This window comes from Carcharodon carcharias, chromosome 4 (genome assembly GCF_017639515.1).
Source record: "Carcharodon carcharias isolate sCarCar2 chromosome 4, sCarCar2.pri, whole genome shotgun sequence".
Classification (NCBI taxonomy): domain Eukaryota; kingdom Metazoa; phylum Chordata; class Chondrichthyes; order Lamniformes; family Lamnidae; genus Carcharodon; species Carcharodon carcharias.
The window spans coordinates 76794527-76821634 of NC_054470.1; positions in this window are offsets into that span (position 1 = coordinate 76794527).

Below are 27108 nucleotides of genomic sequence, written 5' to 3' on the forward strand. Positions count from 1 at the left end.
CTTACTGAAGCAGCTTCAACCACCTTTTCATGTAGAGCATTCCAAATCCTGACTGAAGACAAATCTCCTCATCTCCCCACTAGACATTTTGCCAATGATTTTAAATCTATGGCTTTGATCCACTCACCAGAGGAGACATTTTTTTTATCGATCTAATCCATCAAAACTTCTGATCACCTTGAAATCTTCTATTAGGTCACTTCAGAAGTTTTATGTTCCAAGGATAACTGTACTAACTTTTCAAAGCTCTCCTCATCTTCAGTGACATCTTGGTAAAGCTCCTTTGTACCCTTTCTAAGGCATTTTTCCTATGATATGATACACACAAGACCCCAGCTGGTGCCTAGCCAGCAATTTATAAAGTGTTAGCACAATCTCTTTGCTTTCATAGTCTATGCCTCTGGCTATAAACCCAAGTAACCCATATGATTTTTAACCATCTTATTAAATTACCCTGCCACATTTCAGAATTGTGTATGTGGTCACCAAGGACTCATCTAAACTTTCCAAAATAGTACTATTTATAATTCACAGAATCACACAGTGCAGAAGAGGCCCTTCAGCCCATCGAGTCTGCACCGACACGTGAGAAACACCTGACCTACCTACCAAATCGCACTTACCAGCACTTGGCCCATAGCCTTGAATGTTATGACGTGCCAAATGCTCATCCAAGTACCTTTTAAAGGATGTGAGGCAACCCGCCTCCACCACCCTCCAGTGCATTCCAGACCATCACCACCCTCTGGGTAAAAATGTTTTTCCTCACATCCCCCATAAACCTCCTGCCACTCACCTTGAACTTATGTCCCCTTGTAACTGACCCTTCAACTAAGGGGAACAGCTGCTCCCTATCTACTCTGTCCATGCTCCTCATAATCTTGTACACCTCGATCAGGTCAGCCCTCGGTTTTCTCTGCTCCAATGAGAATAACCCAAGTCTATCCAACCTCTCTTCATAACTTAAATGTTTCATCCCAGGCAACATCCTGGTGAATCTCCTCTGCACCCCATCCAGTGCAGTCACAGCCTTCCTATAATCTAGTGACCAGAACTGCACCCAGTATTCCAGCTGTGGCCTCACTATACAACTCCAACATGATCTCCCTACTTTTGTAATCTATGCCTTGATTGATAAAGGCAAGTGTCCCATATGCCTTTTTCACTACCCCACTAACATGCCCCTCCGCCTTCAGAGGATTGTTACAAAAACAAAGATTATAAGATAACGATGAGCGGAATCGGCCCAGATTTGCATTAAGTGCAGTAGCAGGCGTAAAAAATTACATTTTACCTGTCGGTCGCAATGTTGTTTTCTCACAACGTATTGTCCCCTTCCCACCTCATAAATTATGCAGTCATGCCGGCCGGTCTCCGATTGCCTGCCATGCTGTTACCTTGCTGCTTCCTCACTCTGTGCATCATATCTAAACTGCAGCCGCGCGAACAGTTCTCAATGCTTGCAGTCCAGGACATCGCCCCAAAAGCCAAGGAGAATGCAGCCCACTGATTCATCCCTGGAAAACCTTTTGGACACCATGGAGGTCTGCCGGAATGTCCTCTACCCCAGCTCTGGCCACAGGAGGCCCATCAGTTTCATCACTATGGCTTGGGAGGCAGTGGCAGCGGTGGTCAGTGCACACAAGAAGTCAGCCATCCAGTGCAGAACAAATATGAATGACCTCATCTATGCTGCCAGGGTAAGCCAACCATCTCATCACTCTCAACTCACCCACTCACAAGCCCATCACGCATTCATTGGCATCTCACTCACTGCCAGCACAAGGGACATCACCACCTATTCTCACACAAAACCTCACATCTCTAATTGACATCATCTCTTCTAGAGATTGTCTCCTCATCAGGTCCATGGTTTCACTCAGCATACACACGTGCCTGCTATCCTTCTCATTTGGCCTGTATACACCTTGCTCACACCCTCGCCTTTACGCAGGACAATATTGTACACAATCAATGGGAGAGGTCCCAAACCTGTGGTGGCATGCCAGGCATCAAGGGTACTCACTCAGTTTGAGAGTCGTGTGTTGGAGCTGGCCAGAGAGGACGTGGACAATTCCTGCAGCGACAGTGAGGTCAGCATCCACATAACATGCCTGCCAAGCATGAATAGTCTCCACTTTCTTTCCTAGGCACATCTGATATGTCGCCCTCAGGCAACCTTGGCCCCAACTCCAGTACTGAAAGCACTTCGGATGAAGACCCGGAAGACCCCTATGCCGCTCCCCCATACCCTCCACTAGTGCAGCGACACACATCTCGGTGAGACCTAGATGTAGAGCAGCCTTGGGATCAAAATGTGGTGAGTACAGCAAACAATCTGTTCCACAGAAGGTGGAGGGAGGGACATCCGAGGTCGCCAACACTCGGAGGACTGCTGGAGGCAAGGAATCTGCTGAGTCCAAGCCAGGTAATGAGCCTCTGGACTTGGCCCTCAATCAGTTGTTGGACAATCATGGGAACATCAGGAAGAGATATCTGGTGCGCTCCTCAGGTTGCAAGGCATGATGGAGGAGTCCATCTGCCTTAGGTCCGAGGTGATAGCGCCGTCATGCTGATGCATTAAGGTCAACACTGGCAGGATGGTGGTCACCATGGATGCCTTGGTCCATGACATCAGTCCTGTAGTGCTGCGCAGGCTGAACTCCAGCACAGACGCCATAGTTGTCCTCCAACAGTGTTAATGGAAGAGGGGTGTGGGGCAGCTCGCTCTCACTCCAGCTTCCCCTACTACTTAAGGAGTCAGCCAAGGGCCATCAGGCACCCATAGGGAAGAGGATCAGCAGCTCAATATCCCAGGGCCGTCCAGCCAGGTGACTCCAGGAATGTACAGTGGATCCAAAACCATTCTTCCTGTGAACCCATCATCGCTAGCTCTGAAGGCCGAGGGTGCAGCTGACCCACAGCGGGACGCCTAAACCACGTCAGGGCCCTGCAGATCTTGGCCCTCCAGAGGATACCCGCCAAGGTCATCACAGGGCGTAGCAGTCAGCAGGCTGCCTTGATCTCCACTGTATGTCAGGGGAGCACCAAGATGTAGGGGCAGGGTTAGGAAGGTTAAGATGATGTAGTTGCACCATATGGGCACAAATGTTAATCACTTTTACATAATATTCATCATTGTAAACATATCCCCAAAATGCCTCCTTGCCTATGAGTCTTTGTAATGATGAGCAGTGTTTGTGTCACTCAGATGTGAAACCTTGGTGTCTGCACAAGATAAAGGCAGGTATCTCAGTCGAAGGCTTCTTCCCTGTGCAGTGTGTAACCTTCAGGCCAAAGTGATGGTCTGGCTTCACACTCACTGGACACATTACTGATGTCTGCACCTCAATGGTGTTTTAATTGCTGCCAGTATGTCATGTGCAGGCATCACAGAGTTCCATTATTCTCTCTGTGTGCTCTCAGCACCTTTGAGGTGGGGCTGCCCCTCGTCTCTTCAGCATCTGTGACCAGTGACGCTATGCTCCTGAAGGGGTCAGGTGATGTAAGCTGACAAAGGATCAGGTGCACTTAAAGCACTTAAAGTCAGGACTGTTCTCACTGCATCTCATCAGCATCCTCCATGAATCATGTGGCTAGTAAGGCCTCGTGACCATACCTGCCTTGTCTGGTCAGTGCAATGGCCTCATCGCCGGCATCCTCGACTTCAAGGAACTCATCAACCTCATGCTCTTCTACATCCTCCTTATTGGAGGAGAGGTGCAGCTCTTCCATCTGTTCCTCAACCAGGTCATCCCCCTGTTGCAGCATCAGGTTGCATAGCGCACAGCAAGTTATGATATTGCGTGACACCCTCTGGGGACCGTATTGCAGTGCTCCACCAGACCTGTTGAGGCACCGGAACCTCATTTTCAAAATGCCTATTGTTTGCTCCACCAAAGCCCAGGTCACAGCATGAGTGTCATAGCCTCCAGTCTGAGGCCGCTATATGGATGTCATCAGTCACGTCCTCTGTGAGTGGCCCTTGTCCTCTGGAGCCAACCCTGCAGTCTCCCTGGACCCTGGAAGATGTCAGGGACCTGAGACCTGCTAAGGATGTAGGAGTCATGGACACTTACTTGGAATCGTGTGCGCACCTGCAGGATGCATTTGTGGTGTTCGCAGACCAGCTGAACATTCAGCAAGTGGAAGCCCTCGTGGCTCACATACTGGACTGCTTGTTGCCATGGAGATTTAAGCACCACATAAGTGCAGTCGATGGCACCCTGCACCTGGGGGAATTCAGAGATCTGTTCATATCCCAGCGATCTTGCATCCTGGCTTACCTGATCCTGGTTGAATTGCACAAAGTTCTGTGCCTTCTCAATGATGGCATCCATGACCTCCTGGATGCACTGGTGCGTAGAGGTTTTCATCACCAAATCCAGCGGCAGGTGGCAAATGTGACCGGCCAGTCCCCTAGGCATGCACTGTCTTCGGTGACACTGGTTCTCAGCCATCTGCAGGAATGACAAACACCGCCTATAGACTCTGGGTCTAGCAAGGTGCCTACAAGCGACGGCTAATTGTGGATCTTTAGCTGCTTGCATTGGAAGCCCTGCCACATCTTCATCTTGAGGATGGTGCTCCTCCCTTTGGTGAACTGTCTTCTCCTTCTTCTCTGCTCCCTGTAAGCCATGAGGCGTACAGCCAGATCACCAGACTCCATGATCCTGATAAAAGCAAAATACTGTGGATGCTGGAAATCTGAAACAAAAACAAAAATACCTGGAAAATCTCAGCAGGCCTGACAGCATCTGCAGAGAGGAATACAGTTAACATTTCGTGTCTGTATGACTCTTCATCAGAACTAAGAAATATAGAAACGAGGTGAAATATAAGCTGGTTGAAGGGGTTCCGATCCCCCTTTTTCCAATAATTTATAATTTTATATATATATGTGTATTTTTTATATATTTTTTCCTTTTCCCACCTATTTCCATTATTTTTAAATGTATTTCCATCCATTGTTTTATCTCTACCTTTTAGCCTATTTCGATCCCTTCCCCCCATCCCACCCCCACCAGGGCTATCTGTACCTTGCTCGTCCTGCTTTCTACCCTTAATGTTACCTATTAGCACATTCCTTAGCTAATATCACCACCATCAACACCTCTTTGCCTTTTTGTCTATGACATCTTTGGCAATCTCTTCTTTGCCTCCACCTATCATGGCTTTCCATCCAGCTCTACCTGTCCCACACCCCTTCAACCAGTTTATATTCACATCATTTCTATATTTCTTAGTTCTGATAAAGATTCATACAGATTCGAAATGTTAACTGTATTCCTCTCGGCAGATGCTTGTCAGACCTGCTGAGTTTATCCAGGTATTTTTGTTTTTGTTCCAATATCCTGATGTTTTCTTCCTGCAGGATCAAAAAGAGAGACACGTGGGTTGGCACATGTGTCCGAAGGACCTCTCTTGGTTAATTCTCCAGCTCTGGCTGTGGCTCTAGGCCCCTCCACACATGCCAGAGAGTGCTGGCCACCACTTGGATGGCCAGTGTCTAGTGTGCTCATTGGCTGTCTGAAACCCCACGCACCTCCGCCCCACTCTACCTGACCGAGTGGCAGCAGCTTTGGCTACTCGACTGCATGCTGTGCTCTCAGCTCAGGTGCAGGCATTCTCCTAATCTGCACTGCAAGGCTGCGCTGTTAGCTTGAGCCATGAGGAATACTGGTCCAAACCTGAAAGAAGAAATTGCAAGGGGCTGTGAGGGCCTCTGCCAGTGACTGCACCATGGCCACCTTTCACAAGGAGATTCTACAACTTGCCCAGTTGGCCAGTTGTTCTGCTGCCTCCTAAAATGCACATTAATTTGCAGACTGCATCTGAGGGGTGAAAAGTTCTGGAGCATTTGGTGGCATTTTCATGCTTTGCTTGAGTGGGCGGGAAAGCTTCAGAAGACCGATCCAAGATTGACAGTGGACCTGCTGCTACGGTGTCAGCTGCGGAGGAGTGCACACTTTTGACAAGCTTTTCCAAGTGCTTGAATGCTGCCCTCACCCTCAACACCACCCCCCTCCATACCCCCACCTCCTCCACACACCCCCCACACCCCAACCCCAACTTATGCTTGTGTACTTCCATCAGTTTGTGCTCTCTTTCACCTCCCCCACCCCCCTCCCACAACTACCAACCCAACCCCACCTCCACTGGAGCCATTGCCCCAGCACTGCACTTGAAAGCCAGCTAGGAAAAAGTGACTTGCCTTTGCCACCCCTCCCTGCCGAATGCAAATCACCTCTTCCTTGATGTCCTCGTGAGCTGCGCAAGGTTGTGTGCCCTCACCTCTGAGTTCCCCTTGAAGTTCAGCTCGCCAGGTGCACACCTTTTAAAGGCAGTTGTAAATGATCCGTTCTGAAGTCACGCCAATATTTGAGGTAAATTTGACACGGTGGGATCATTCCGGTGAACAGGCACAATTATGAGATGCAGATGCATTATATTTAAGGTCGTGACATTGGATGGCAGGAAAAGTGACCTGCCATTGATTGGCGGAGCAGACGAGCGCAAACTGGTATCAGAACTGAATAAAAACAAATTTGGGCCTTCTTGCCATTTTACCTGCTCACGCTGCCAAACACATCTGCCGCCAATGGGAGCAGAAGATTCAGCCCTATATTTTGGACTCTCTCTTTAATGTAGGGTAAATGGAGGAATGGAGGGGTCAGGTAACCTGTTTTGAATTCTGCTGACAATAACGTTGGGTGTTTTGATTGTAAAAGAGGGGCCCAGGTTTTTACTTGGAAGGAGGTGCAAAGTATTTACACTTGCAGACAATGGCAGAAGCATCTGCGCTGACAGTGTTAAATTGTTAGTCGAAAGCCCCTGGAAGTTGTTCAGAATATTATGTTTTATAAACAGTTAGATTTTAAATGTCCATTTAGTTGTAAGATAGGATAGATTTCAGTGTCTAAAGGATAGTTAATTGACATTTCTATCTGGACACAAGACCAATGGGGTTCATATTACCAGGTAGATGGGCAATGAGATTCAAATAATTTATTGCAACTATGCTGTCATGGCCATGCAGGTGTACCTGTGGAATTATGTAAAAATGAATACTTTTTTTCTTAAGAAACAAGAAGGAGAATGGGAAATCTGCATTAACCCATGGAGTCAGGAAGAAAGGTGATCTCCACCCCTTGTCTGAAAATATACATGATACTGACCAAGGCTGGAAATAGCTTGCATGTCTGGCCAGTGCATTAAAATGTAACTAGCTTTCTTAACACATTTCATTGAAGATACATTAAAAATGCAACAGATTTCCCCTATGGAGTTAACAGCTACTATTGTCTTAAACATCTGCAGAAACTCATGTAGAATGGCCACCCAGATTAGTGGTGGCTGAATAAAATTCCACAAGAGGGGCATAAGGGATAACCATTCTATCACAAGAAAGTGCAAGCGGTTGAGAGTCGAGACCATGTGTGTTAGTGAAAGTCTTAAAACATGTCAGGGACCAATATGAACACCAATACTATGGTCACCTGGCAGAACACAGCTCATGATTAACAAGTTTGATTAATGATCTAAATATAGAAGTAAAGGGTTAATTCGCCAGCTTGTGGATATTAGTTAATGTAGAGAATGCTCCACAATTAGAACTCAATGTGCCAGGGGATTGGGCCCATGTTTGATAAATGGTGAGGTAATTTACACTTTGTCCAATAGTCTAAAATGGATGATAATAAATCGCAGCCTATTTTGCTTCTCTTCTGATCATTATTGTACTCAAATATCGGAGAGGCACAAAACAGGCTGCAGCATCGTTGTTGCTAATTTTACATCATCAAACGAAATCAAAACAACATCGGGGCGTAATTTTACGTCAGGATTTTATGGTCCAGCTGGAGCCAGTGGAATTTAGAATGGCTCACCACATTTTACGGCCCCATCCCTGCTGCAACAGGGCCATAGAATTCCGGCCGTAGCGTTATATATATATATATATATAAATATATACGTCCCCTAGAGGGAAAATAATTGAAAACAGTGGTGAAAGAAAGAGATCTGAGGGCTTTAGTGCATCAACCTCTAAAGGACCTTGACCAATGCAATGAAGTAAACAGGGCTCTTGGGTCTATTCATAAGGCAAGTGTATTCACAGGGCAGTCCGCTACAAAACAAATATGTATAAGACCTTGGTTAAAATATTGTGCTGTTTTCTTCAGGGTATTGAGGAGGGACACAAAATTATTATTTTTTTATTTTCGTTCATGGGATGTGGGCATCGCTGGCTAGGCCGGCATTTATTGCCCATTCCTAAGTGCCCTTGAGAAGATAGTGGCGAGATGCCTTCTTCAACCGCTGCAGTCCATGTGGTGTAGGTACACCTACAGAGCTGTTAGGAAGGGAGTTCCACGATTTTGACCCAGTGACAGCAAAGGAACAACGATATATTTCCAAGTCAGGATGTGGGTGGCTTGGAGGGGAACTTCCAGGTGTCGGGTTCTCATCTGTCTGCTGCCCTTGTCCTTCTAGATGGTCGTGCGTTTGGAATGTGGAAATTCAAGGGCAAAATAGGGATGCTGGAAATCTGAAATATTTTCCAGCAGAAATGCAAAGTGTTGCAGGTTTTAACAGGTTATAAGCAAAAACAGAGGTAGGGAAATGGGGGAGGGGAGGGAAGAACAAAAGGGAAAATCTGTGATGGCTGGAAGACAGGAGAAACTAAATGACAAATGGAATGATGGTGCGAATTGTGGTGGTAATGGGACAAGTAAAGAAACAAAAGCTGGGTCTAGAAGAGCTGCAAATCACAACAGCAGAATCATTATCAGCACCAGCTGCCTAAAAAAGTGAGAGCATTTGTTATACTCTGAAATTGTTGAATGCGATAATTAGTGCAGACGGTTGTAAAGTAATTAACTGACAGATGAAGTGATGTTCCTCAAGTTTTCATTGAGATTTATCTGATCCATGTAGGGGTCAAGGAGCATTCAAATGGAAGCACATGGCAAATTTACACATTGGATGGAGGTATTCAGAAAAACAATCTCATAATCTGCATTTAGTCTTCTCAATATCTAGAAGACCACATTGTGAGCAGCAAATACTGTATATTAAGTTAAAATAAGTACAAATTAATCAGTGTTTCACCTGGGAGAAGTGTTTGGGGTCCTGGACAGTGGGAAGGGAGGAAGTGAAATGGCAGAGGTTACATCACCTATGCTTACATGGGAAGCTGCTTTAGGCTTGAGGAAGGATTGTAGCTGTGGGAGGTGGTGAAAGTGATGTTATAGGGGGAATGGTCCATTCGAAATGTTGAAACGGCGGTGGGGGTGTGATGGGGGGGGACAAATTTGTTTAGTGTTGGGATCAAGCTGAAGATGCAGAAATGCCTGAGGGTTATCCATTATCCATTGAATGGGAGGCATTGATGGGTTTTATGGTGAGGGCAAAGGAGCAGAATTGCCATTCTGGGACTGGAGCATGAAATGTGAGGGCGGAATTAGGGGAAATGGGATGGACGTGGTTGAGGGTTCTGTCAACCCCATTGGAGGGCACTCTTCAGTTGAGGAAAAATAAAGACATATCAGAAGCACTAATGTAGAATGTGGCATTATCCGAACAGATGTAACAGAGACCGAGACACTGAGAGAATGGAATAGAGTTCTTAAAGGGATTGAGTAGGAGGAAATGTAACCATGTTAAAAATAAAAGCAAAATATTGCTGATGCTGGAAACCTGAAATACAAGGATAAAATCCTGAAAATACTCAGCAAGTCTAGCTGCATCTGCGGACAGAGAAACGAGGTTAACATTTCCAGTCAGTGACTTTCACCAGAATTGTGAGAGTCAGTGGGTTTATAGTAAATATTGGTTGACAACCTATCGCCAGAAACAGAAATAGTGAAGTTGAGGAATGGAAGGGAAAGGTTGCCGATGGATTATGGAAAACCAAGGGAGGGATGGGAATTGAAAATAAAGTTGATTAAATTTTCCAGCAGAGCCAGTGGAGTGGGCAGGGAGGCTTCATAAAGTGGTACACTTCAAATTGGTACCAATAGAGCCATCAATGTACCAGAAAATGGTTCAAGGACTGGACTTGAGTAGGACTAAAGTAAAGAATGTTCCATTTATATGCATTTGACAGATATCAGGTGGGTGATACAATCGACAACCAGGCTGATTATGGATGGTTCAGTGGAGAAATGAAGTAAGACACATTCGAGAAGCAGAGAAGGGATTGGCAGCTAATATAAAAGGGAACCCAAGAGACTCCTATGGGTATATAAATAACGAAAGGATAGTAAAAGGAGGAATGAGGCTGATTAGGAACTTGAAAGGAGATTTATGCACGGAGGCAGGGGGAATCGCTGAGTTACTAAATGAATACTTTGCATTTGTCTTTACCAAGGAAGAAGATGCTGCCCAAGTCATAGTGAAAGAGAAGTTGAGATACTATCTAAAAGAGGAGGTATTAGATAGGATATACTTAAAGCTGATAAGTCACCAGGACCAGATGAGATGCATCCAAGGATACTGTGGGAAATAAGAATGGAAATTGTCAAGGCAGTGGTCATAATCTTCCAAATTTCCTTAGTTATGGGGTGGTGCTGGAGGTTTGGAGAATTACAAATGTTACACCCCTATTTCAAAAACAAGGATGTAAGGATATGCCCAGCAACTACAGGTCAGCTAGTTTAATCACAGCAGTGGGAAAGCTCATAGGAATAATAATTAGGGACACAATTAGAAGTCCCTTGGACAAATGTGGATTGATTAAGGAAAGCAAGAATTAATTTATTAGGGGAAAATCATGTTTAATTACCTTGCTTGCATTTTTTGATGGGTTAACAGAGAAGTTGATCTAGAGCACATGGGCTTCTGAAAGGCATTTGGTAAAGTGCCACGTAACAGGCTTGTCAGCAAAGTTAGAGCCATTGGAATAAAATGGAAAGTAGGAACATTGAAATGAAATTGAAAGCCTCTCCATTGGCAAGCTCTCAGCTCTGCCTCGCAGCCCCAGCCTAATAATTTAGAGGGTCTCGGGGGAAGTTTGGGCGCCAGACATGCTGTGCAGGCCTACCGATATTTGAACATGCCCTGGCACACATGAACAAAATTCCAAACTATGGACAAATAGCTCCACTGGCTACCTGAGGCTAAAGGAGTACACCCTGACAAAAAATCTGATCTTGAGCCCAAAGGCAGACTCATGTCTAAATATGCCATCTTCCTGGCAGCTCCTGCAATTAAGCCAGCGCTGAACACAGTGACTTAGATTCTTTTGGACTCAACTGGTAAAATCAAGAGGGCGACCCTGACTTTTGGGCAAGCCCAGGGTATCCACAAGTTTTGCCCAGGCTTGCACCCTGGAGAGGACACTTCAGTTTCACCGCACAGTATTAATACAACATGATAGACAGCAATTATAAGTGATGATCCCAACGCAATTGGTGTAGAGAACAGGTGCTACAGGCTATCTTCGCCCTTGTTGGGGGGATCATTCTGTCCCACTGGTCAGCGACCGCTCCCCTCAAGTCAGGCAGCCCCTGACTAGTAAGCTATTAACATGCCACGGCCCATCTGCTTCAATGGGTGTCTGGAGCTTAGGGGGAGAATTTTCTCCCTGTCGGGTAGTCAGGTTGGGAGCAGGCATGGGCTCACCGCTCACAATCTGCTGCACACCGACATTTTACTTGGACGAGCCAAATAAGGCCCGCCCAGTGTGATGCATACCTGGTAGTGCTCAGCACTAACTGTGTGGGGAGGGGGAGGAGGGGGAGTCAGGGCCTGTGCTCCACGTGTGTGCGTGAAAGAGTGCAGGAAACTTCCTGAGGCACAGAGCTGCCTCGGGGAGATTAATTTCATATTAAAACATCAAAATAAAATAAGTTAAAATAAGTTAAAACTTATACAGGTCCCCTCATGTGACAGCATCACACGAGCTGGGACATGTTTATCAAATGTTTCAGAAATATTTATTGATTGAATAAACCCTCCATGAAACCTCATCCCATCGGTGGGTGAGGTTCCATGAAAAATATAAAGGCCGTCTTGGCTCTTCGCCTGCCCGCCAACCTTAAGGTTGGATGGGCAGCCCTGTCAATTTGGTTAATTAGTTTATTAATGGCCTTAACAGGCCTTTGACAGTTCGGCGGGCATGCAGCCAACTCCGGTGCGTGCCCAACGAAGGAAAGATTGGAATGACACGCAGTGACGTCAGGACGGAACAGAAAATTCTGGCCTAGGTGTCTGCTCGACAAGTGGACCGAATCCATTGCAACAGGCAAACAAATGAAAAGAAAGAAGATGCCAACTCTTCGATTAGCAAGCTGGAACATTGGGACCATGTGCACAGGACCATTGACAGGCGGCCTGCAGCTGGTCGATAAAGCATGCAAGACAGCTGTGATTGATATGGAACTTGATAAGCTGAATATTCTCGTAGTTTCACTTTAAAAGACAAGGGTCCCTGAGGTAGGATCAATGAAAGAAAAATCACATTCACCTGGCAGGGGAACAGGTCAGTGGAGACGCATGAGCAGGGTGCAGGCTTCACTGTAAGGAATGGCTACTCTTGCTGAGAAGAGGACCCAGAGAAAACAGAGGCAAATGAATCCTGCACCTTCTCAGCCCACTGTCTTTCTCTGCAAGTACTGTGGCAGAGACTGCCATGTCAGAGTGGGGCACCTAAGCCACGTCAGGCGATGCTTAACATGGAGTTGACCACCAAGGGCAAACCGCCATCTTATGAGATAGCTGTCAATTATATGATGCATTTTGCTGATAGAGAATTGATTTTCTTGCTGAACAGTGAAAGATATTGTTATTACAGCTATTATAACTGCTGATCTGTGAGAGATGCTGCTAATACAGCTACTATAACTGCTGTTCTGTGAAAGATGCTGCTAATACAGCTATTGTAGCTGCTGATCTGTGAGAGATGCTGCTAATACAGCTACTATAGCTGCTGATCACTGATAGACTCCATTAGCATAGAGCTGTACACCTGCTGCAACATTAATTTATGGCTGCTTTTGCTGCCAATGCCTCAGCTAATACTGGGCATGTACGGTTGATTCTGTTGATCCCTTACGTCGTAGCGAGTGATGGGGTTGGCAGCAGCCAGGACCAAAAAAGTCACCAATCAAATAATTGCAGCTGCTTTTTCTTCCTTGTTTTGGGCAACAGTCAAAGCCATCCCCTTTTTAAACATGATACTCTTCTCTGTTCAGAACTGTGAATAGTAACTTCACTGATATCTTTTGAAGAAGAAAGGCAGAAAACATAAACAGTAACCTCTTTATTTTAACCTGGAGCCAATATTAAATGTACCGCACAAACCCATCCAATACATCATAGTTTGTATAGAGTACTTACAATGCTATTTTAATTGTCTTTCAATGTCAGCATACAGAATCTGAAGTCAGGGGTCTATAAGATGTGCACACACAGGAACCTAAAAATACAGGCTGTGATTTGCATAAGTATAGCCCATGCAAGCTGCAACTGAATACCAGCACAGTACTGTGATGCTATTCTTCAAACTCACCTATTAAAGTCGTCTAACATAACATTCCATTGAGTTTTTGGGGCAGAAGATTTCAGTTAAACAGCTACTCTGACAATGAGTGTGGGATTCCCCAATTGCACTAAGTGCTGAAGCAGGTGTGAGAAATAGAGTTGGACCTGTAGGCTACAATGGTGGGTTTTTGGGCTATATCACCTGTTCCTTTGCCTCATTAATTATGCAAGCATGTGAAACACCCCAGACTGCTGGTGGGCGGCCTCTGATTTGCCTGTCCCAGTATCAGTTCACTGCTCCCTCACTCTGGGCATCATATTTAAAGTGCAGCCATGAACAGCCTTCTCAATGTTGGCAGTCCATGACTGCTCCACTGAAGACATGGTCCTGAAACCCAAATTCAGTGACATCTCACTGGACCATCTGTTGGATGCATTTGAGGTCCACTGCCATATCCTTTACCCCTGTGCTCTGGCTGCAGGAGGTCCAGCAAGGTGACTAATCTGGTTTGGGAGGTGGGGACAGAAATGGTCAGTGCCAACGTGGTTCGGAAAGCGACACCCCGTGCAGGAAGAGGATGAATGATCTCATTGTGCTACCAGTGTAAGTCAACCATCTCATCACTCTCAACTCACACACTTTTTTTAAATTATTAATTCACAGGATGTGGGCTTCGCTGGCTGGGCCAGCATGTGTTGTCCATCCCTAGTTTCCCTTGAGAAGGTGGTGGTGAGCTGCCTTCTTGAACTGCTGCAGTCCATGGCACACCAACAGTGCTGTTAGGGAGGGAGTTCAAGGATTTTGACCTAGTGAAGGAACAGAGATATATTTCCAAGTCAGGATGGTGGGTGTCTTGGAGGAGAACTTTCAGGTGGTGTTGTTCCCAACTATCTGCTGCCATTGTCCTTCTAGATGGCAATGGTCTTGGGTTTGGAAGGTGCTGTTGAAGGAGCAACACACCCACCACACATTCACTGGCATCTCATTCACTGCCAGCTCAAGGGGCTTCACCACTCACTCTCTCACACACCCTCACTTCTCCACCTGGCCTCACCATACCATGAGTGCTTTGTCCTGTTTTAGAGTTGCCTGTCATGTACTAATTATCTCTCCTTTTTCTTATAGGCACCTCTGGAAAGTGCCCAAAGGCATCCATAAGCCTCATTATCAGCCCCAAGGACAGGAATGAGGAACGGATGAGGAACCAGAGAAGTCCACCATAGAAAACCCATCACAGAGCTCACCACAGCCTCCAGCAGCACAGAGACACACCTTGGTTGGGCCTAGCCCTAGAGCAGGCTCAGGGTCACAATCTGATCCACAGCAGGTGGAGGCAGGGACACCTCAGGTTGTTGGCCCTTGGAGGACTGCTGGAGGCCATGATTCTGCTCGTCAGGTGACGAGCCTCAGGACTCAGTCCTCAATCAGTTGCTGGAGCTGCAGATACAGTCAAGGGAATATCAGGAAAGGATGTGAGCTGCATTCCTCAGATTGCAACGTACGTTGCAGGAGTCCATCTGTCTTCAATTTGAGGTATAGCACTGGCATGCCAATGCACTGAGGTCAACACTGGCAGGTTGGCAGCCGCCGTGGAGACATTGGTCCAAGATATCATTCGTGCACAGCTGCAGGAGCAGCACTCCATCATTGTAGTCTTTGGTGGCATCCATCAGTGCCCACGTGACAGGAGGATGGGGCACCTCGACCTAACTTCAGCTGCTCCTTCTCCTCAAGGAGTCAGCCAGGGGCCCTCAGACATCCAGACAGAGGAGGACTAGCAGCTGGATACCCTGGGGTCATCCAGCTAGGTGTCTCTGGGACTCTCTGGCCTATCCAAATCCCCTCTTCTGTGAGCCCATTACCTCCAGTTCCATAGGCCAAGGAGGATGCACCTACCCCACAGCAGGACACTCAATGCAGGCCAGGGCCTTCCAGGACTCAGCCCTCCAGAGGGCTCCCGCCAAGGTCCTCACAGACAACAGGGTGCAGTAGTCAGCAGACTGCCTCCACATCTGCTGTAGATGTTGGGGAAGCACCAAGACCTAGTGGTAGGGTCAGGAAAGTTCAAAGGATTTATGAGCAGAATGCTGGCATGGCTGTTCACATCATGTATATAATGTACACAAGTGTAAATAGAATCACACCCACTTCATATCTTTTGTGTATGCCTCCTGTTTTGATGCACTGTGTTGCCAAACAGGTGTGATACCAAGGCCCCTCCCTCCACTTATCACACATGTCGCTAACCTCGTTGATGCAGTATGCTTCCATATCATCACTTTGTATGTCCTTTTTGCACATCATTCCCAATATCAGTGATGTCTCAATCTTAATATTAAGTGTGTTTGTGGAAGGAACCTCATTCACATGCTTTGCAGGGTCATGTCAGGTTTACTCTTGGCTGTGTAGATTGAGGCAGGGGTGTTCTACTATCTCATCTGCATTCCTGAAAGGTGAAGATGCAGCGTACAAGGAGAGATGTGTTCATGCATGGAGAAGAGTCATATGCCCTGCCAATCCATGTGCTCTCTGGGCGAAATCATCCAAGATTTTGCACAAAGTGTGGCAGCGGGCGGACAAAATGATGTTTTACCTGTCGGCCACAATGGTGGCTTCTCATGTCGTATTGTCCCAAACCCGCCGCATTAATGATGCATTGTGGATACACACCATTTCCCATGGTGAGCGGGCTCTCATTCCCCTGCCATGCTGTCACTGCTTTCTCACACCGGGCGCCACATTTAAAGTACAGCTGTGCACACACACCTCAGTGCTTCCAGACAAGGATGGCCCCAAAAGGCAAAAAGACTGCAGGCCCCCAGTTTAGCGACGTGTCCCTCAAGTGCCTTTTGGATGCCATGGAGGCCCGCTGTGTTGTCATCTACCCTCAATCTGGCTGCAGGAGGGGCAGTGGCATTACCAATTCAGCATGGGAGGTGGCGACTGCAATGGTCAGCACCAATGTCTTGCAAAAGAGGAGGGCTACACAGTTCCACAAGAGGATGAATGATCTCCTTCATTCTGCCAGAGTAAGTCACTCTTCGCATCACTCTCAATGCACACAGTCACAAACCCACCACACATCCACAGGGCCCTCACTCACTGCCAGTTCAAGGGACATCACCTTTCACTCTCTCACACACACCTTCATTGGCCTCATCACTACCATAGGATCACTCACCATCCACACATGCCAGGCATACTTAACTTCTGGCCTGGCAGGCATCCTGCTTACACTCTCTCCATCTCTATTCATGCTGGAAAAGTTGGCACACGACAAAGGGAGAGGTCACAGACTGGTGGAAGAAAGCCTGAAATCAAGGTCCTCACAGACTTTGAAAACAGAGCCATCCAGCTGGTCGGTGAGGATCTACACCGTTTCTGTGCTGATGGTGAGGTCAACGATGCTCTACCAAATGAGGGTCCAGCAGTGCAACATCCATCAGACAACCATGCTGTGGTGATGTGTCCTGTTTCACAGGCCACTGCCAAGCATTAATTAACTTTCTTTGCTTTCGCAGGTACATCTGGGAAACAGCTGACAGAGTCAATGACACAGGGCCTCCAAACAAGCCCCGAAGAAACCACAGAAGAGGAATCTGAAGGCACCCTGATTGAAAACCCATCACAGGGCTCACCCACACCCTTCACCACCTTGGTGGGGCCTAGCTTTAGAGCAGCCTCGGGTTTAGTGAGAGGGAGTAACTAAAATAAATCAGTATTAGTAGAGAAATAGTGTTGCAGAAATTGATGGGATTGAAGGCTGATAAATCCCCAGGGCCTGATAATCTACATCCCAGAGTACTTAAGGAAGTGGCCCTAGAAATAGTGGATGTATTGGTGGTCATCTTCCGAGTTTCTATAGACTCTGGGACAGTTCCTACAGATTGGAGGGTAGCTAATGTAGCCCCACTATTTAAAAAGGGAGGGAGAGAGAAAGCAGGGAATTATAGACAAGTCAGCCTGATGTCAGTAGTGGGAAAATTCTAGAGTCCATTATAAAAGATTTAATAGCTGAGCACGTGGAAAACAGTGGCAGAATCAGCCAGAGTCAGCATGGATTTGTGAAAGGGAAATCATACTTGACAAATCTACTGGAATTTTTCGAGGATGTAACAAGTAGAGTTGATGAGTGGAGGCAGTGGATGTGGTTTATTTGGACTTTCAGAAGGCTTTCGACAAAATCCCACATAAGAGATTGGCATGTAAAATTAAAGCACATGGGATTGGGGTAGTGTATTGAGATGGAAAGAAAACTGGTTGGCAGACAAGAAACAAAGAGTAGGAATAAACGGGTCTTTTTCCGAATGGCAGGCAGTGACTAGTGGGGTACCGCAGGGATTGGTGCTGGGACCCCAGTTATTCAAAATACATATTAATGATTTAGATGAGGGAATCAAATGTAATACCTACAAATTTGCAGATGACACAAAGCTGGGAGGGAGGGTGAGCTGTGAGGAGGATGCAGAGATGCTTCAGTGTGATTTGGACAAGCTGAGTGAGTGGGTAAATGCATGGCAGATGCAGAATAATGTGGATAAATGTGAGGTTATCCATTTTGGTAGCAAAAACAGGAAGGCAGATTATTATCTGAATGGCTATAACTTGAGAGAGGGAAATGTGCAACGAGACCTGGGTACCCTTGTACACAAGCCTCTGAAGGTAAGCATGCAGGTGCAGCAGGCGGTAAAGAAGACAATGGTATGTTGGCCTTTAAGGCAAGAGGTTTGAGTACAGGAACAGGGAAGTCTTGTTGCAAATATACAGGGCCTTGGTAAGACCACACCTGGAATATTGTGTGCAGTTTTATCTGAGGAAGGGTGCACTTGCTTTGAGGAGCGTAGCCAACTGATTCCTGGGATGGCAGGACTGATATATGAGGAGAGATTGAATCGATTAGGATTATAATTGCTGGAGTTTAGAAGAATGAGGGGGTATCTCATAGAAACCTATAAAATTCTAACAGAACTAGACAGGGTAGATGCAGGAAGGATGTTCCCGATGGTGGGGGAGTCCAAAACCAGGGGTCACAGTCTGAGGATATTAGGTTGACCATTTAGGACTGAGATGAGGAGAAAATTCTTCACCCAGAGAATGGTGAGCCTGTGGAATTCGTTACCACAGAAAGTAGTTGAGACCAAAACATTGTATGTTTTCAAGAAGGAGTTAGATATAGCTCTTGGGGCAAAAGGAATCAAAGGATATGGGGAGAAAGCGGGAGCAAGCTATTGAACTATTGAATTGGATGATCAGCCATGATCATAATGAATGGTAGAGCAGGCTCGAAGGGTCGAATGGCCAATTCCTGTTCCTATTTTCTATGTTTCTATGTTTCTATCACAATCTGGTGAGAAATCGCACTGTCTGATCCATAGCAGGCTGTAGCAGAGACTTCCCAGGTATCTGGCACTCGGAGAACTGCTTGAGGCCAAATTTTTGCTGAGTCCGAGTCAGATGATGAGCCTCTGGACTAGGTCATGTCACAGTTTCTGGACCTGTAAAGGCAAGCTCAGGAACATCAGGAAGGGATGTCCACGGCACTCCTCAGATTGCAAGGCTCAATGGAGGAGTCCCTCGCCTTCAGGATGAGGTGATAGCACCGACATGCCAATGTGCCAAGGTCAACACTGGTACGATGGCAGCTGCCATGGATATCTCTGCCCAGGACATCAGTCCTGCACTGCTGCACAGGCTGAACTTCATCGCTGATGTCATAGTTGCCCTCCAACACTGTGTCCGTTGGAGGGGTGCAGGGCAGCTCGATCTCAGTCCAGCTTCCCTTTCCACTCAAGGAATCAGTCAGGGGCCCTTGGGCACCCATTGGGAGGAGGATCAGCAGGTGCACACCTCGGAACTATCCACACAGGTGACTGTGGGAGTGTCCAGCCAATTCAAATCCCCTCTTCCTGTGACCCCAGCATCTCCAGCTCCACAGGCCAAGGAGGGTGCCACAGCCACACAGCAAGACCCTGAAAGCAGGCCGGAGCCCTCCAGGCCTTGGCCCACCAGACGACGTCCATCAAGGTCATCACAGACAGACGAAGCAGACAGTATGCTGCCTCCACCTCCACTGTGGATGTCGGGGAGCACCAAGACATAACCGCAGTGTTAGGAAGTTTAAGGGCAATTGCAAAGCCTGGGCACAGGTGTTAATCACTTGTACATAATGTTCATTATTGTAAATAAAATCCCAAAACTGTCTCCCTGCCTGTGGCTCCTTGCTCTGATCAACAGCGTTTGTGTCACTCAAATGTGAAACTAGCCGCACAAGATAAAGGCAGGTATCTCAGTCCAGGGCCTCTCCCCTGTGCTTTGTGGACCCTTCAGACCAAAGTGATAGTCCAGCCTCACACTCACTGGACACTTTAGTGATGCCTGCGCTTCGACAGTGCTTGTCATTACTGCCAGAATGTCATAGGCAGGCGTCACAGAGTTCCGTCATTCTCTCTGTGTGCTCTCATCACCTTTACGATGGGGCTGGCCCCCATCTCGTCAGCATCTGGACCAGTGATGCTGTGCTGCTGAAGGACTCAGGTACTGAAGGTGGTCAAAGCATCAGATGCTTTTAAATTTTTATAGCTGTGTCTCCATGATGTGACACTGCTCACAGAGCGCAAGCGATCTGCCCCCAGGCAGACGCTGGTCGGACATTCTCAGGGGCTATGTGAAAATCTATGGAGTATCCTCACTACATGTTGTCATCATCCTCCTGCAATCGAGGGACTATTAGGGCCTCCATTGCATCTCCATAATTGAAGCATTCTTGCAGAGGGTGTGTGCGCTACCATAGCCAGACTAAAGTCAAATGTTCATAAATGCAATGTGAGGATCTATGGTGTCTCCTCACTGCATGTCATCATCATCCTCCACAAATCTAGCAGCTATTAGGGCCTCCCAAATGCACCTGACTCATCTGGCCAGTGCGAGGGCCTCATCGCCATCATCATCACCTTTGAGGACCTTCTCACCTTCATCCTTTTTGACAAGCTCCTCATCAGAGGAGATGTCCAGCTCCTCCATCTCTTCCTCCTTATCCAGCTTCTCTTCCCGTTGCAGCACCAGGCTGTAAAGGGCGCAGCAGTGGCCTCTTTGGCAGGACTCCACCAGACTGGTCCAGGCACCAGAACCTCATTTTGAGCATCCCGGTGGCTTGTTCGACCAAGCAGCTGCATGAGCCTCATTATACTGTCGCTCTGCTGCAGTCTGAGGCCGCCACACGGATATCATCAACCACATCCTTTGCGGGTAATCCTTGTCCCCGATGAGCCATCCCTGCAGATTCTGTGGACCTTGGAAGACATCAAGGATCTGTGACCAACTGCGGATGTAGGAGTCATGGACACTCCCTGGAAACTGTACGCAGACCTGCTGGATGCATTTCTGGTGGTCGCACACTAGTTGCACATTCAGCGAATGGAAGCACTTGCGGTTGACATTGTTGACCCTTTGTTGCAATGGAGATCTGAGCGCCACGTGAGTGCAGTCGATGGCACCCTGCACCTGTGGGAAACATAAGACCTGGGTAAATCCACTCGCTCTTACATCCTGGCTTTCCTGGTCACAGGCGAAATGCTCAAAGTTGTGTGGCCTCGCAAAGATAGCATCCATGACCTCATGGGTGCATCTGTGCATGAAGGCTTGTGAGGTCCCACAGAGGTCACTTATGGAGCCCTGAAAGGAGCCACCGGCGTAGAAATGGAGCATCATGGTAACTCTCACGGCCACGGGTAGTGGTTGCCCTCCATGTCCACATGGCGCCAAATCCTGCAGGAGCTGGCGGATGTGACCGACCAGTTCCCTAGACATGTGCAGTCTTCGGCGACACTGGTTCTCAGTCATCTGCAGGAATGAAAGGCAGTGTCTATAGACCCTGGGTCTAGCTAGTCGCTGACCAGTTGACCAGCTGTGGCTCTTCAGTGGCATGTGCAATAGCCCCAGCTACCCTTCTTCCTGAGGGTGCTGCTCCACCTGCTGTGCAGCTAGGTGCCTCCATTGCTCTCTTTTCTGTTGTCTTCCTTCTCTATACTCCATGAGGTATATAGCTAGTTCACCAGGATCCATGCTTCTGATCAAGACCTCACGCAGGATGAAAGAGAGAGACATGTGGGTTAGCTTGGGTGTTCTTAGAACCTCTCTTGGTTAAGTCTGAAGGCCCCTTAATGCTTCCTGAGAGTGCTGGCCACCACTTGGGTGGTCAGAGTTTAGTGAGCTGCATGACTGTCCAAAAACCCACCTAACTTCGGCTCACTCCACCTGACTGATTGACGGCAGCTTTGCCCATTGGACTGCATGCTGTGCTCTCAACTCAGGTGCAAATATTCTCCTAACCCACACTGCAAGGTTATACTGTTAGCTTGAACCATGGGAGAGACTAGTCCAAACCTGAATGATTACATTGCAAGGGTCTGTGAGTGCCTCCACCAGTGACTGCTCCATGGCCAGCTTTAGGAAGGAGATTGTACAACCTTCCTAGTCGTCCAACTGTTCTGCAGTCCATTTAAGTGCTCATTAGTTTGCACTCTGTGTCTGAGGGGTGAAAAGCTCTGGAGCACTTGGTGGCAATTTCATGCCTCTGCTTTGCTTGAGTGGGCAGATAAGCCAGAGACCAAACTCCACGCTTGTCAATGTGGCTGAGCCTGAACTGTCTCAGCTGCAGTGGAATGGTCATTTTATACAAGGTGTCCCTAATGCATGGCTGCTTCCCTCCCCTCCACTGTCCACTGTCCACTGCCCCCCACCCCACAAAAGGTTGCCTCAATCTTGAAGTCCAACAGGTAACCCAGGCGAGTGCTGCACAATGTTACTGCGCACTCACCCCACTGAGTTCCCTTCAAAGTGCAGCCTGCCAAGTGCATGTCTTATGTATGCTGTTGTGAAACACATTGGTGTCTTTGCCCACCGAAGTTGCTGGATGACCCAGTGTGGGGTTGGGGCAGGGGTTGGGGGATGGTGGAGGGTGGCAATGATTCCAGTGAACTGGCCTTATAATGATATGCAGTTGTATACAATGATGTTCCTGATGTCCAACGGTGGGGAACGTGGCCCGTCATCGATGGGCTGAGCAAATGATCGCAAATTGGTTTCACGATATCATAAAAATGACTTTTGGCCATCTCGCCAGATTGTCCACTCACGTCGTCAAACACACCCAATGCCAACAGCACAGAAAATTCTGCTCTTTGTCTCTTGGCAGGGTTTTCATGCCATGAGCCCATACTCAGAGTCTGTGCACGCTGCTGTCAGCCAATTGCATTTTTGACTTTCCGAGTGTACATTTGCTAAGCTCACCAATAACTGGGGGCACTTTGCCACCTCAAGGTTCTGAAGCCCAGCTCTTCTCAGCCTTATTATACTCCTGGCTCCCAAACTTCCAACCAAGCGCAACTCTCACACCGTGGTTGTGTGTCTTGCAGGGACAAGTCTCCCATCACAATAAACAAAAACAGAATTACCTGGAAAAACTCAGCAGGTCTGGCAGCATCGGCGGAGAAGAAAAGAGTTGATGTTTCGAGTCCTCATGACCCTTCAACAGAATGGGAGAGAAATGGAAAGCAATGAAGGTGAGCAAGGCAAAAGAGAGATACGGAAATCTTGTCGCAGAGACGAACAGAACTTCTTCAAGGAAGGCATTTCTTGAAGAGCAGTGGCAGTCAATTAAACACAGAGATAAAAACAAAAAACTGCGGATGCTGGAAATCCGAAACAAAAACAGAATTACCTGGAAAAACTCAGCAGGTCTGGCAGCATCGGCAGAGAAGAAAAGAGTTGACGTTTCGAGTTCTGTTGAAGGGTCATGAGGACTCGAAACGTCAACTCTTTTCTTCTCCGCCGATGCTGCCAGACCTGCTGAGTTTTTCCAGGTAATTCTGTTTTTGTTTTGGATTTCCAGCATCCACAGTTTTTTGTTTTTATCCTGTCACAATGGTGGGATGCAGCACTGTGTATCCCTCATCTGAACAGTCGCCAAGGTCAATGATACTAATTGCAAATGCTGTTTTCTGGTGAGCAATAGAGGATTTCAGCAGGCTCTGGAAGTGCACATGCTTGCTTTAGGCAATGTGGAGGGGAACAATTGGATAGGAGCGATGATACTCCGTAGCTGAAATGTTCAATGATGCTGCCCTTTAGGGCTTCTTGGTGTGTATGCATTGTGGACTTGGCAAGAGCCCAATCTGGCCATGAGGGCACAATGTCTGTCTTAAAGAGGAATCATTATAATATTTGGCAGGCAAGTGTTTGACATCATCATGATCAGGTGGTCTGCATCCATATCGAGCTGAGGACAAATGCATCCCAGGATCCCTAACTGAAGGTGCTTGATGTCAGTGTGATCTTGAAGAATGCACCACAGACAACTGAGTCATCTCCAAATGGAACCACAGCAGCAGAATGTCATCGGCTGCCTTGTCCCAAGTATGAATGATTTGATTCACCAATGATGTTACACAGGTTCGTAGTTCCGTTGCTTCAGATGATCTCCTTGAGGAGACTTGTCACAATGAAGGCATATAGCTAGGAGACCACTGAGGATCGACCAACAGCTCCTAGCTCTTTTAGGGTGTTGTTGCTTCTCTCTCATGTTGAAGTGCATGGGTGAAATGAGAGGAATTGCAATGCTGGTGCTCATGCTGGCCCATAAAGAAGGACTCTTTTTCAAAAGGGCATTCCACTACAATTCGTCATCCTCCGGGTGGAATCTGGTGACTATCAGGGCCTCATGCACACACCTGCCTCATCTGGCCCATGCTATGGCCTCTTCCCCTGCAGCCTCATCTTCCTTGAATTCATCACATCCTTCGTGGTCTTCCTCATCAGAGGAGACGTGCAGTTCCTCCAACTCGTCATCTGGCAAGCCAGGTTGTGCAGTGCGCAGCAAGCCATGATGATCCATGGGACCCTCTGGGGACTGTACTGGAGTGCCCTGCTAGATATGTCCAGGTAGCGGAATCACATCTTTAGGATCCCTATGGTGTGCTCCACCAATGCTTAGCTAGTGGCATGAGCCTCGTTGTACCCTCTCTCTATGGGAGTCTGAGGCCACCAAATGGGCATCATCAGCCACGTCCTTTGTGGGGTACTCTTGGTCACTGAGGAGCCGGCCCTGGATCCTGTTTGGTCCCTCGAAGATATCTGGGATCTGTGATCTACTCAAGATGTATGAGTCAAAGACGCTTCCTGGGTACTGGTGCAAACCTGCAGACCAGCTGTACATTGAACAAATGGTAGCCTTTCCAGTTTATGTATTGCAAAGCCTGTTGCCAAGGAGCTTTTATAGCCACATGAGTGCAGTCGATGACATCCTGCACCTATGGGAATCCAGCAATCTTAGCAAAGCCCAGTGCTCGGGCATCCTGGTTTGTTTGATCTCTGTCGAAATGAAGATAATTGTGGGCCTTGGCAAAAAGAGTGTCTGTCACTTCATGAATGCATTTGTGCGTGGATGCTTGAGAGATTCTGCAGAGGTCCCCAGTGGAACCCTGGAAGGAGCCACTGGCGTAGAAGTTCAGAGCGGCTGTTACTTTCAGAGCCACGGCAATGGATGTCCTCCCAGTCCCTGTGGTGCCAATTCCTGGAGAATGTGGCAAAGATGAGTCACCAGATCCCTGGACATTGGTGATGTGTCTGTCAGCCTCATCCCCTGCATCCAGAGGAGGCCCTGCTGTCCTTTTTTCTTGACAGTATTGCTCCTCCCTTTGGCGAGCCCAGCACTTCCATCTTAATTTTCTCTTTTTCTTCTCTCCTGCCTGTAAGTGATAATGCAGGCAGTGCATCTTCCCGATGGTCTCCTCTCTGCAGCAGCAATGAGAAAGAGACAAGTGTCTGCATCAGCCTGCAAAGATCCTCTTTCTGTCAATGACTCATCTGTGAATTTGGGCTCAAGGGCTTTGTTCCTGTGTTGGAAAGTACTCATCCCTGAAATAATGGCCAGAGCATACTATGAATCAAGGACCCCGTCCCATCCCTGCCAACGTGATCACCTGCTGTGACATTGATGACATTGCTTTGGCCATGCATTTGGAAGTGCTGCGTTCAGCCAAGGCGCTGGGAGCCTCATTCACTACACTTTAATACTACACCCTTGGGAATAAACATGAGGGTAAATGTTCATTCAGGAAATTAGATTATTTGAGGGGGGGTCTGAGGCTTCTCTTCATTGAACGATCCAGCGCCAACTTTCTAACAGGCTTCTGGAGCTGGCCCATTCGCTCAATTGCTATGGAACGCTTTATTACTCTGGGAAATTTCCACGCTGCGAACAAGAGGTTAAAACAAAGAGATCAATTTGTGCCATTTTGCAGGAATATTCTTGCGTGAATGGGCATGATTGCTTCACTTCCGTGATTCCTTGAACTGTTATTTGAAAGGTTCCTAACATGCCTTAGCTGTGCCTCTCACCTCATTTGGGGATGCACAGTTCAGTTGCGTACCAATGTAATCAGCGCCACTCCCTCCCCTCCCCTACCCCCACCCCCCCCAAAGCAAGTGCATGCAGCTGCCCTCCAATTCGCCCACAGAGCCCTCACCATCAGAGCTTCTCCTGATTTTAATTTTGTATTACTCCAGGTTGGAAGATGGTGGTGTAGAGCTCTCACTGCCAGGCCAGATTGCACCCTCCCTTGGTGAGTATGGAAACCCCTTCCATCGTCCTGGAGGAGCTTCAAGTCCAGGCTTCCCTCCCTCACAAACCTCCCCATCCACCCCCTGTATTCCTCAATCCCATCATGCTTCTGTTGCATGTCCAGTTATTAGCCCCTGAACATTTTGAAGTGGATGTGCCCATGGGCCATGTGGACCTCACCCATCCCCATCTTGAGGACACTTACACCCTCTGTGCCCTCCCCCCAGTCATGTGTCTGAGTGCAACCTTCCCCACTAGTACTGCCCAGTACAGCCCTAGCTGTGAAGCCCCTTCTCCAGTCTGAGGCCACACCCCCCTTCCCTAGCACAGCCCTCGCCTTAAAGCTTCTAAGGTAGAGACTTGCCTATGACAACCCCTAAAAGTGGTGCCACCTGTGAACCTTGATGCTGAATCCTGCAAGCGCTTCGCGATGAAAGGGAGGAGTAAAGTGCAAGTTGCCAGGTGCACCTTGCTTATATCCCATTGTGAAACACATTGTTCGAATTGCACACCAACGCACTGGGATGATTCCAACAAGGAGATCTTATAATGACATGCAAAAATATTGAACTGATGTTCCCAACGTCTCATGGTGGGAAATGCAGTCTGCCGTTGACAGCTGGAGCGCACATTCGTAATCTGGTTTTACGATGCCTCACAACCAATTTTTGGCCTTCTCACGATATTTTCCACTCCTGCCCCATTTGATGCTTGCTGCGAATGGGGGTGGGAAATCTCAGTCCTTATGGATCTTGGTCTTGTCTTTTCAGATACCAACAGACTTACTATGTGCTTTCAATATTCCAGATTTCTTGCATTTGCAATTTTTCATACTTGAGTTAGCAGCAGACTAGTAAAGTTGTCAGAGAAAAAACTGACTACTTTAGTATTTTATATTTAAACTAGGCATGTAGGTCAGGATTTTCCTGCTGATGGGATCTTCTGTGGATGGGATCTTCCGATCCTGCCGAAATCAATGAACATTTGAATGACTTGTTGCATC